The sequence below is a fragment of the Nicotiana tomentosiformis genome, chromosome 8 (assembly GCF_000390325.3).
Source record: "Nicotiana tomentosiformis chromosome 8, ASM39032v3, whole genome shotgun sequence".
NCBI lineage: Eukaryota > Viridiplantae > Streptophyta > Magnoliopsida > Solanales > Solanaceae > Nicotiana > Nicotiana tomentosiformis.
The window spans coordinates 58,762,991-58,774,526 of record NC_090819.1 but is presented as its reverse complement, the minus strand read 5'-3'; positions in this window follow the sequence as shown (position 1 = coordinate 58,774,526).

Genomic DNA, 11,536 nt, shown 5'->3' with positions numbered 1-11,536 from the left:
GAAGTTATCCTTCGTCTTACTAGGTTATCGAACCACCATGAGGACATCCACTGGGGCAATGCCATACATGTTGGTATATGGCACCGAAGCTGTGTTACCCACAGAGGTTGAGATACCATCCTTGAGAGTCACCCAAGAAGCCAAGTTAGACAATGCAGAATGGATACGGGTCAGGTAGGAGGAACTCATGCTCATTGACGAGAAGAGAATGGATGCAGTATGCCATAGTCAGCTATATCAAAATAGGATGGCTAATGCATTTAACAAAAGGGTGAAATCTCACCAGTTTATACCGGGGCAGTTGGTTCTGAAGAAAATATTCCCCCAATAGGAAGAAGCCAATGGAAGCCATCCATCTTGTTAGGAGATTGATGGAGCAGTATAGGGAGAGAAAGAAGGACTTGCATATGGTGTTCATCGACTTAGAAAAAGCATACGATAAAGTTCCGAGGGAGGTTTTATGGAGATGTTTGGAGGCTAGAGGTGTACCTGTTACATATGTTAGGTTGATTAAGGACATGTATAATGGAGTGAAGACCCGAGTGAGGACGGTTGGTGGTGACTCGGACCATTTTCCGGTTATGATGGGGTTTTATCAGGGGTCGACACTCGGCCCCTTTTTATTTGCTCTAGTGATGGACGTACTGACACGCCATATCTAAGGGGAAGTGTCGTGGTGCATGCTATTTGTAGATGATACTGTATTGATTGACGAGACGCGATACGGTGTGAACACGCAATTAGAGGTATGGAGGTAGACCCTGAAATCTAAAGGTTTCAAGTTGTGCAGGACCAAGACAAAATGCTTGGAGTGTAAGTTCAGTGGCGAGACTCAAGGAGGGGAAGGGGAGGTGAGGCTGGACTCACAGGTCAGCCATAGGAGAGGAAGTTTTAAGTACCTTAGGTCTATTATTCAGAGGGATGGGGAGATTGATAAAGAAGTCACACATCTTATTGGGGCGGGATGGATGAAATGGAGACCCGCGTCCGGTGTTTTGTGTGACAAGAAGGTGCCACCGAAACTTAAGGGTAAGTTTTACAGAGTGGTGGTCAGACCTACGATGTTGTATGGGGCTGAGTGTTGTCCAGTCAAGATTGCTCATGTCTAGAAGATGAAGGTAGCAGATATGAGGATGTTGAGATGGATGTGCGGGCACACCAGGTTAGATAGGATCAGAAATGAGGTTATTCGCGACAAGGTGGGTGTGGCCCCTATTGAGGACAAGATGTGGGAAGCGCGACTTAGGTCATTTGGTCATGTGAGGAGGAGGAACACAGATGCCCCGGTGAAGAGGTGTGAGAGGTTGACATTGGAGGGCCTACAGAAAGGTAGAGGTAGGCCAAAGAAGAGGTGGGGAGAGGTAATTAGGCAAGACATGGCGCAACTTCAGCTGACCGAGGACATGACCCTGGATAGGAAGGTATGGAGGTCGAGAATTAGGGTAGTAGAGTAGGTAGTCTAGAGTGTTCATAATAGTAGTATTGGCACGCAGTCTCGCTTTCTGTTGGTAGTAGGTTTTTATGACTATCCGTTATTTTCTTTCATTGTTGATCACCTTACTATCTTGTTGTTTTTATTCTGCTTTTATATGGCTTTTTGGTACTGTCCCTTCTTGTCCATATTTTCATTAATGTGATGCTTATGCTTTCTTGAGCCGAGGGTCTATTGGAAATAATCTCTCTATACTCACAAGGTAGGGGTAAGGTATGCGTACACACTATCCTCCCCAGACCCTACGTTGTGGGATAATACTGGGTATGTTGTTGTTGTTGTTGGTAAATTAGCCTACTATTTCAAAATAATTCAAAATTAGTGTCACAAAGAAAATAAGATATTTAATAACTAATTAAGTAATTACAGTAATTAGTAGTGTATTTGATGATTATAATTTCTATTGCATTTTATTGAAATTATTTAAGTTTATTTAAATAAATTTTAGACTAAATAGGCTATAATTGCAATTCCACAATTAAAGGAGAAATGGCTATTTCTTAAATTAACATTAGCCCAATACCCAAGGCCAAATCGAAATCTGACCTAGTCCAACCCCCTCCTCTACTCCACCTTGGCAATCCATGCTACCTTACCCGATCCAATTAAATCGTGCCACGTCATCTCTTCATCATATTCACATAAGAAGCATATTTAATTTGAACCGTCCGCCCATTTGATCAACGACCGACATTTTACCTCCTATTTTTCTTTAATTTTAAACACATCTTCAGGTTCAATCTTAACTGTCAAAACCCGGAGATCCAACGGTCCATATATTTCATTATTTTAAAACTTCAAAGCATGAATTATCAGAGCCGTTTAACTAAAGATCCAACGACCCAGGTTACTCCCACCCGTTTAAACCTAGAGACGACCCAATCCCTACCCAAACCCTAAATCATTTTATCTTTGACTCGGCCGCCCCTCTTTCCCCTTCCTCTCTCTATTCTCTCAACTCCCACAGGCAAATCAATCACAAACCTTGCATAAATTCGTGTAAGGTCATGAATAAACTAGTAAATCATCCATATTGCCCCCTGTGACCGCGAATACTACTGTTTCCTCTTTCATTGATAAGATTCAAAATTCCCCAAATCCGAAAACCCTAGCATACAAATGAAACATCAAATCTCCAGATTTCTCTTGCGCTATGTTAAATCGGAGCATGCATGGAGCTTCTTTAGAGTTTCATCATAAAGATTCTGTACCCAGAGGTCAAATGCAGTGACCTCTGGGTTTCGGAGCTTTGTTAGATAAGTTTGCCTTCAACAGTCAACCTCCCTCTTCCCAGGTAAAATCCCTATTGATTTCCCTATGTTGTTCACTGATTTTACTCGATTTTGCTCGCATTATCAACTCTTCGTCACTCTTCACTATTGTTTTGAATCTGTTGAAACCTAAGGCATTGAATGTCACTATAAAAGGAAGCCTTCAATGCTCTTACCAAACAACCTAACTACAGAAGTATCATTAAGTACACCTAAAGTTCTAAGTAGCAAAATCAAAAGCTAGGGTCTTAACTGAGTTTTGATTTCTTCTTTCCGGTTCTGAGTTTACACTGATTGGGGTTTATGTTTTGATTCCAAATGGCTAAGAGAATTCTTGTTTGGTTTACTTCTCAAAGGAAGATCAGTGAGCCTTGGCCCTTCCTCTCTTTCAATCATTTAATTAAAATCATGCCTATTCTGTTATTTTTTGTTAATCAACTCTGCTTATGATTTGTTATAATTGGTTGTCTCTACCTTGATGTGTTTGTCATTAGTTTATGATAGATTATCAAGCTTTGGAGTTATATGTTTCTTTAACAACCTGAAAACAAGACCATGTACTAGTCGACTACTCTTGTAATCTTAATGAATGTGTCTTTGAGTTGAATAGTCTATATGTTGTTGAGTTTCTGTAACTAACCAAGAATTTTAAATGATCCTATGTATTTATTTTTACTTTAGACCTCGCTGATGTTCTACCATGGCCCTTATGTATGCTATACTGATTTGCATGCGTGTTATTTACGTTTGAAATGGTTCACCTGATAAACTAAACTAAAATGGATATGAACCTTTAATGATGGAAACTAGACTGTCATCTTAGTTTTGGTACATCAGCTTATGTCATTTGAATTAATTTCTTCCTTCTAATGTGCTTCTTTGATTCTGTAGTACTTGAATGATCAATGTAAATGGTCTCTCTCCATTTTCATAACTGTTTGATTCCATGTGTGAGTCTCACTATATAAACAATGCCCTACGGTAATTAAGCTAGGTTCTACTGTTCTCTGCAGTTAATATTGCAAGTATTCTATCTGCTATTGTTAACTTAGATTAAATTATGTTGAGATTGTCTTCAAGATCCAGATTAAAAGATAGAGTTAGGTTAGGAGTTATAGTATTTGAATTGTTTATATTAAGCTAAACTTTATTATGTCTAGGCAAATACACTTAACCTGTATAACAAATTCATGCCTCCTTAATGGAAAACTTTCATTGTCCTGAACTTCTATAAATGATACTGTCTGATTCCTTGATGTTTGGTACTCAACCATGTTGGATATGTTGTAATCCTATAAGAATGTACCATATCTGTGTTTGAATGCTATGTTTGGGATTTCATGCACTCATCTTGTTCCTAAACAAACTCTGCTTACCCTTCATGTCATGCATGTGCCTTCATTATCACTGAACCTTACTAAGCTTGCATAAGTTAACTATGATTGACCTGTGAACTTAAGGGAAACTACTGATGTTATTTGCCTTGCCTAATTATAGTAATATGCCTCAACTCCTAATGAAGTTGGTATGAGCATGAGATTAAGAGCTTTTAGAAGAAAGTAACCATGTAATTTGCTTAGGATGAAATTGACCTGTTAATTTGCATAAGCATCACTTCTAATGCACTTTAGAGATTCCAAATAAAGTTGTAAACTTAGGCATCTAATAGAAGTTAAGGCCTGGTCTATGGATAAACTCTTGATTAATTTAAATATAGGCTGTTAAGATGATGTGATCATGACCAGAGACTTCTGTAAGCTTGAACTCTGTATCTTTCCTACTCTTTAAGTCACATGACTCAGTTGTTTGGGTTTCTAAAGTGATCTGCTGGAGTTCTTTTCCTCTGTGTGCACTTGTGATTGGTTTCTTTGAACATACATGAACATGATTGAAAATACTCACAATATATCATATGCTTATGTTTGGATTATGGCTACAAGGATGTGATTTGTTGTCTTATAATCATGATGATGTTTTGTATAGTTGCTATAAGAAATGTACATATCCCTGTGTTATTGTTACCGTTGTATTGAAATTTACAATAAGTGCCTTATTGGCACCTAAACCTATAGGGAGGAGTAAATGTGAGTGTTTAAGGGTATTTAGGAGTAAAGTTTAGTCTGTGGTTAGGATACTCTCCCTGACACAAGCACTGCTCGAGGTCCCTAAGACCCTTGTGAACTTTGAAGTGCTAGGGATCCATAGGGTGTCTAGGCCATGAATGAAATTTTACCTTAAGCCCTTAATTATTGACATTTGCTAATCTTTTTAGGGTTAGTGTTAAATGAAAGAAAAGGCTTCACTGTAGATTTCTTTACTCTGTTTCACTTTACATTAGTTTTATTTGCATTCCTAATTACTAATTCTTGTTACATCCCTGTCTTGGGCTTTACATTGATATTATTTGTGTGTAAGTGTTATATTGGACCATATATGTAATGTCTTTCTTTTTCTTTTCACACATGTGACCGAACTGGGCCTGCCCAGTTCCTAAGAACTCAGGCCCAAGTTCTAGCTTGAATCTAGAGTTGTTGAAGCTTTTGCCCCTTGTTCGCTGTCCGCTGGGCCTAACTTCCTTCAGGCCCAAAACTATGAGTCCATTCCCTCCCTTTATCGCTTTATATGATCTGCTGTTATTCCTATGTATATGACACTGATGATATTTGAGTGAATGTTTTCTTTTATCTCTTTGAGTTACTTTAACAACCCAGGCAAGCTTAAACCATAGGTAAGAAATAAAAGAAGTACTATCTCTCAGTAGTTAAATAGTCTTAATTCGTTATTTCCATCATCTAGTTTTTCACTCTCCATACTAACCATTTTTCATGAGTTTTTCCTAAGCTCAAAACAGATTTGGAAAAGTCGACAACTCTCTTTATTTAGAAGCTAGAATTGAGCAAACGATTTCAAAGTCTGGTTTTCTACAAATCAAACAAACAAAGCTGCAATCAAAGATTCTTAAACGGTTTTCTTCTAAATTTAAGCCTAAGATATGAAATCAGTATCCAAGGTATATCTGAACCTATTTCTTCAATGGCCTTTATTTTTACACAAATAGTCATCTTATTTCAAAGTCAAATATTTTATACTTAACCAAATTTGATAAAGTTAGCAAGTATAAGTATGGTAAAAACATTTCCAAAACCTTTTCAATTACATAGACATCTAAAAGGGCATTATTTTGTAAAACCTACACTCTCTTTTCAAAGTATATATATACTACTTCCCTTTTAAAATGATAAGTTTAAGAACATGACATAAGGTAAACCATACACTTTTAAGCACTGACTAAGTAAGATATAGACATTTAATTCCCCGAACCTAGTCTAAGTCCTATGGAGCTACCTCAGGTAGATTCTAGGGAGTGCCTAACACCTTTCCCTTAGAAGAAAAAGAACCCTTACCCAAATCTCACCAGTTAGCAGACTATTAGGATAATTATTTAACAATTGAATAGGTACCCTCGTATACCTTTAATTATTAGGTGGCGACTCTCTTTTATCATCAACAGGGAAACCACTAGTTGAATCTTGTTTTGACTTGTGCAAAATAGGGTGCCACAACATGGTGACTCTGTCGGGGATTACTCTTAGGTTCTGACCTTAGCAGACTTAGACTAGACCTGGAATTTAGGAATATTTGTTTATATGCTGCTTTAACTGTGCTTAATTTGCAAATATATGCTTACTTATGCATATTTGTTCGACACGTACTTATCTGCCTGCTTTAATGTTATTACTAACATCCCACTATATGTTACCGCTTTATATATACAGTCATCACACTATTTCTTATCGAGTCTTGGCTGTACACTATCACACAAAATGGCACACGAGGGTTGTCTTTTACACCCCTCCAAACCTTCTTTAAAAAAATTCTTTAGTTTCAGAGAATGGCTTTGTCAGGTCAACTGACATAACTTCTCGCACTACTCCGTCCAACTCAAAATTAGGAAACACTCTACTCTAGCAAACGTAGGTCATATCGCATAAACCTTAGGTGAGTCGGTCCTTGGCATCGACTCACAATTAAGAAAGCCACCCTGATGTCAACGAGTTATGCACCCAACAACATGACTTTGGGGAATGACGAGCCAATCATGATGAGACACTAAAGATCCGGAGTAAAACACTTATCAAACCTCTCTCTTCACCTCTTCAGAAATGGAAATCAACTAGAATATCCCCGAAATCAATATGGTCATGGTAGCAGCGCATAAACTGAAGCAATGGTGGAAGAACATCCGCCGAGACCATAGAGATGAGATCAGGACGCACTTAGGAGCATTGACTGCTTTACTAAACATCTGGGCCGACAAGGTTCTTACAGACTGCTGCTAGAATTCTGGGATCTAGCCAAAGTAGTTTTCAAGTTCGTTGACTGTGAGTTAGTGCCAACACTGAAAGAAGTCACCAGCTTCACAGAGCAACCATTCGCCGGAAGAAAGCAGATGCTTCCAGTTACCAAACCCGACTACAACTTTCTCGATGCTTTGGGTTTGGCGAGTAGTCAGAGTTGAGGAACATTGAAGACAGATGGGTGAGCCTAGACTAATTGCTTGACAGGTTTGGACATCGAGAGAGCTACTAATGGTACCTGGGAGAGTTCCAATGTGATCATGCGACCTGGGAAAGTCTTTGTCCTTTGACATTCTCTTTGGCATTGCTAGGGTTACTGCTTTTCCCACAGAGGAGAGGGAGAATCAACATCAACTTACTACCCATGGTCTTGGAAACGTTTTGGGGTAATCTCCAAGCCACCTTAGTGCCCATGATATTGGTAGAAACTCTTAGACCACTGTCTGCATGTTCTCGGGGGTACGATTTCTTCAAAGATTGCAACCTGTTACTCCAAAGATGGGCCACGAAACATTTCTTTCAACGAGAGACCATAGTTGACTATTTTTTGGGTGTTAGCAATATGATCAGGAATTACAACAAGAGAATGAGGCACTGGGTCTCCCCGCATGGATAGGAAGAATGGAGAGAGATGCTGACAAACTTGAGCGGAGAATGGATAAACTGGAATCTTTCATGGTTGAGCGGCAAGGAAATTCTAAGGACCCCCCAGAAGTATTTTATTGAGCTGATAGGACTCGAGGGCATTTAGCCATATGCACCTTTATGAGTTCTCAGGCAGTTTGGTCTGATCCAGGATGTACCTCTTTGGACGAGAACGACTCTGTATGAAGATGAGTGTAATGGACAGATCCCGATCCCAAGGGTAAGGAAACTTCAAGAGGAATGGAGTGATTTAATTATGATGCCGATGGGTCAGAATTCGTGGTGTACCCTAGAATACTATGTCTGGATCAATGAAGAGGATGAGCTGTCCCGACCAAGAAAAGAGGGAGTGTCTTGGCTTGAAGATTCCACAACAGCCTTACAAATCTATCACCAGATTTTGCCCCACTACCTTGTGACTACCTCCATGCATCGCCAAGTGGTCCCAAGGTCAGTTGATCATATGCTGCCACCTCTGGAGGATGATGATCAAGTGGTCGATTGTATACAAATTGAATATGAAACAGAACCAGAGGAGGATCCAAAAGAAGAGCCCGAGTACAATGATGAAGAAGAAGAAGAATTTGAGGAAGACCAGAAGAGGAATCGGAAGAGGAGAATATGGGAGATGATTTTGGGGATGGCTACTAATGGCTGGTTGATTTTCCCCAATTTCCTATCTTGCACCCTTTCATTTCCCTAAGGGCAAGTCTATTGAGCCCATGAAATCTTGTGGATGTTGGAAAAACAATGTTGCAATTGTGGTTCGAAAGGTACTTTCTATGTGTTACGATTTAAATATGTACAGTTCATGTAAGGATACCACTGTGGATGACGTAATGCCTATAATATTGAGATTAGTGTTATTGATGTGTGTGTGTGTATATATATATATATATATTGTGATACTTTGTTGAGTTGTGGATGTGTTGTTAGGTTGGTTTTGGTTATTTTCTGACAGGTGGATAGGCCCAATTACAAGGGAAACTCTTGCTCTCGCCTGTTACAATCCAAATATTATTAATGAAACAAACCAAAAGTTTGTTCCGGATCTAAACATGTCAAAATCTGATTGGTCGTTAAAATTTGCGATATTGGCCCACCTACGACAAAGTGAGGTCCCTTGCACTTTAGGAAACGCGCTTACTTGAATACGTGAACTAACTGCTTCATGTGCTTATATTTGTTCAAATGCTGAAACTGACTTCTCTTCTTCTTTTTCTTTATTTCTCGCATTACTTTATAATTTATTCCCCGGAGAACAGAGGTTGGTTTGTGTTGGCTCGAAAAACTAGCTAAACCATCATATAACTTGAGATCAAAAGGGAAGATGTCTGTTATAGATGAACCGACCAGACACACTTTGGTAATAGCCGACAACCCGGGGCAATCGGGAGAAAAGAGTGATACTCGAAATGACAAACACGTTGCCAGGATGGCACAAGAAATGTAATCGCTAAGAGAGGAGGTACAACATATTTGAGAATTGGTGTATCTAGCCGTGATGACGCTCCCACAACCACCCCCTTTCCCCTCACTAGACTAGATCCCCGATCACTTTCCTTCAACTACCCGCCAAGCAAACAATACCCCGACTGCAATCACTACAACCTAGATTGTACCCCCAGTGACCCCCACAAACCCACCAAATCCTCCTATACATACCCCTTATGTACCAAATTATATCCAGACACCGCAAAACCTACCAGCCGCTACTAATACAGTTCACACCCCTCCTTGTGACAGTGTCAGCTTTGCCAATAATCAAAACCAGCACATACCTGTGGCATATACTGCTACACATGAGCGACATGTTCCACCCGTATATGCCATTTCAGAACCCACCTTCACAGCGCCCGTCATGATCAGGTTAACATATGAAATCGATTAGTATGCTGAAATGGAAATGGAAGCAAAGTACAAAGAAGAAGAGTCGGTATCCGAACAGTTGCGAGCTTCGAGGAAACAAATGAAGAAACTTTAGGTTGCTTGAGGGAGCGAGAGCCTAGATTATTAATATTTGTGTATCTACCATGATGTGGACATGCTAGCAGGGTATAAGCCTCCGAAATTTGACATCTTTGATGGGGCAAGTGATCCTTATGCACATCTGAGGGCCTACTGCGATAAGCTGGTAGGAGTAGGAAGGAATGAGAAACTAAGGATAAAGTTATTTATCAGGAGTTTGACAGGAGAGGCACTCACTTGGTACACCCACCAGGACCCTAGAAACGGGAAAGAATGGCAAGATATGGCGGAGGATTTCATGAACCATTTTCGGTTTAACACAGAAATTAGCCAGACAGGTTCACCTGGTAAATTTGCAGAAGAAACCGTCAGAATCATTCCAAGAATATGCCCGTCATTGGAGGTCGAAGGCTGCCAGGACCCAGCCCCTGCTAAATGACAATGAGCTGACCAAATACTTCATCAGGGCCCAAGAAGGAATTTACTTTGAAATGATAATGCATATGATGGGGCAGAAGTTCCCCGAACTTGTTAAGATGGGAGACTTTTTGGAGGAAGGCATTAAGTCAGGCAAGATACAATCCATAGCCGCGTTGCAAGCAGCCAGCAAAGCAATTCAGTCCAGTTCGATAAGCAGTGGAAAGAAGAAGAAGGAAGAAGTATCAACAATCATTCTCTATTACCAGTCCTGTTCACCCCATAGAGACAACTCTTACCCTATGAACACCCATCCTTTACACCAACATAGATATGCTCTAGTATACAACACACAACCATACTATAATCCCCAACCTCAGTATAATCCACCCCACACTCATATAAATCAAAATCCACCACAACTATACGCTCAAGTTCAAAGCACCACCCATCAAAATCGACCCACCTATGCACCCCGTCCTCACCCAAATGTTGAAGTAAGAGGTCACAGAAACTACACCCCGATTGCTGATCCTTTAGCCCAATTTTTCGAGAGGCTGAGAAGAGCAGGCTTGATATATCCAGTAGAAGGGAGAATTCCCGAGCATCCTTCAAAATACTTTGATGCAACCAAACGGTATGTCTACCATTCAGGTGTACCGGGGCATGGTATCGAGGATTGTTTCAAGATGAAAAATGAAATTGAGTCGCTGATTAAAAGTGGGGCCATTTAGTGCACCCCAGCTCTGCCAAATATGAACCATAACCCATTACCGAACCATAGGAACCAAGGAGATAATATGATCACTTTGGATGAAGAGTATGACTTGAAGGGGACTATCGTCACAATTGGGAATGCTGATGCTGCAAGAGTTCCACCCCGAAGAGCTCCGTTGATTACTGTACAGTTAAAATCATCTGTGATGGTCTAGACATACCAACAATAGTCCATCGCTACTGTCAATAATGAAGAGATTCAAAAGTACAAGACAGTTCCATGTACGTATCAGCAGAAAGGGAAGGGGAAAATGACAGATTTCGCGGTTGCCCATGGAATGACCAGGTCAGGAAGATGTTCGCTCCGAAAGAGATAAACTGAGAAAATACAGGTAGAGAACAAATTCAGAGGAGAAACATAACGGATACCGAGGCAGAAGAATTTTGGAAGAAGGTGTCAGCTAAAGAATATTCCGTGAAAGAATAATTGAAGAAAACCTTTTCACATATATCGATCATGGATTTGCTAATGAGTTCTGACAATCATAAAGATGCTTTGATGAAAGTGTTAAGTGGAGTGAGTGTGCCAAGTAACACTACCGGTGAGGCATTGGCAGCAAGCATCGGGAAGATGGTCGAGGCGAACATGATCACTTTTTGAAGAGATG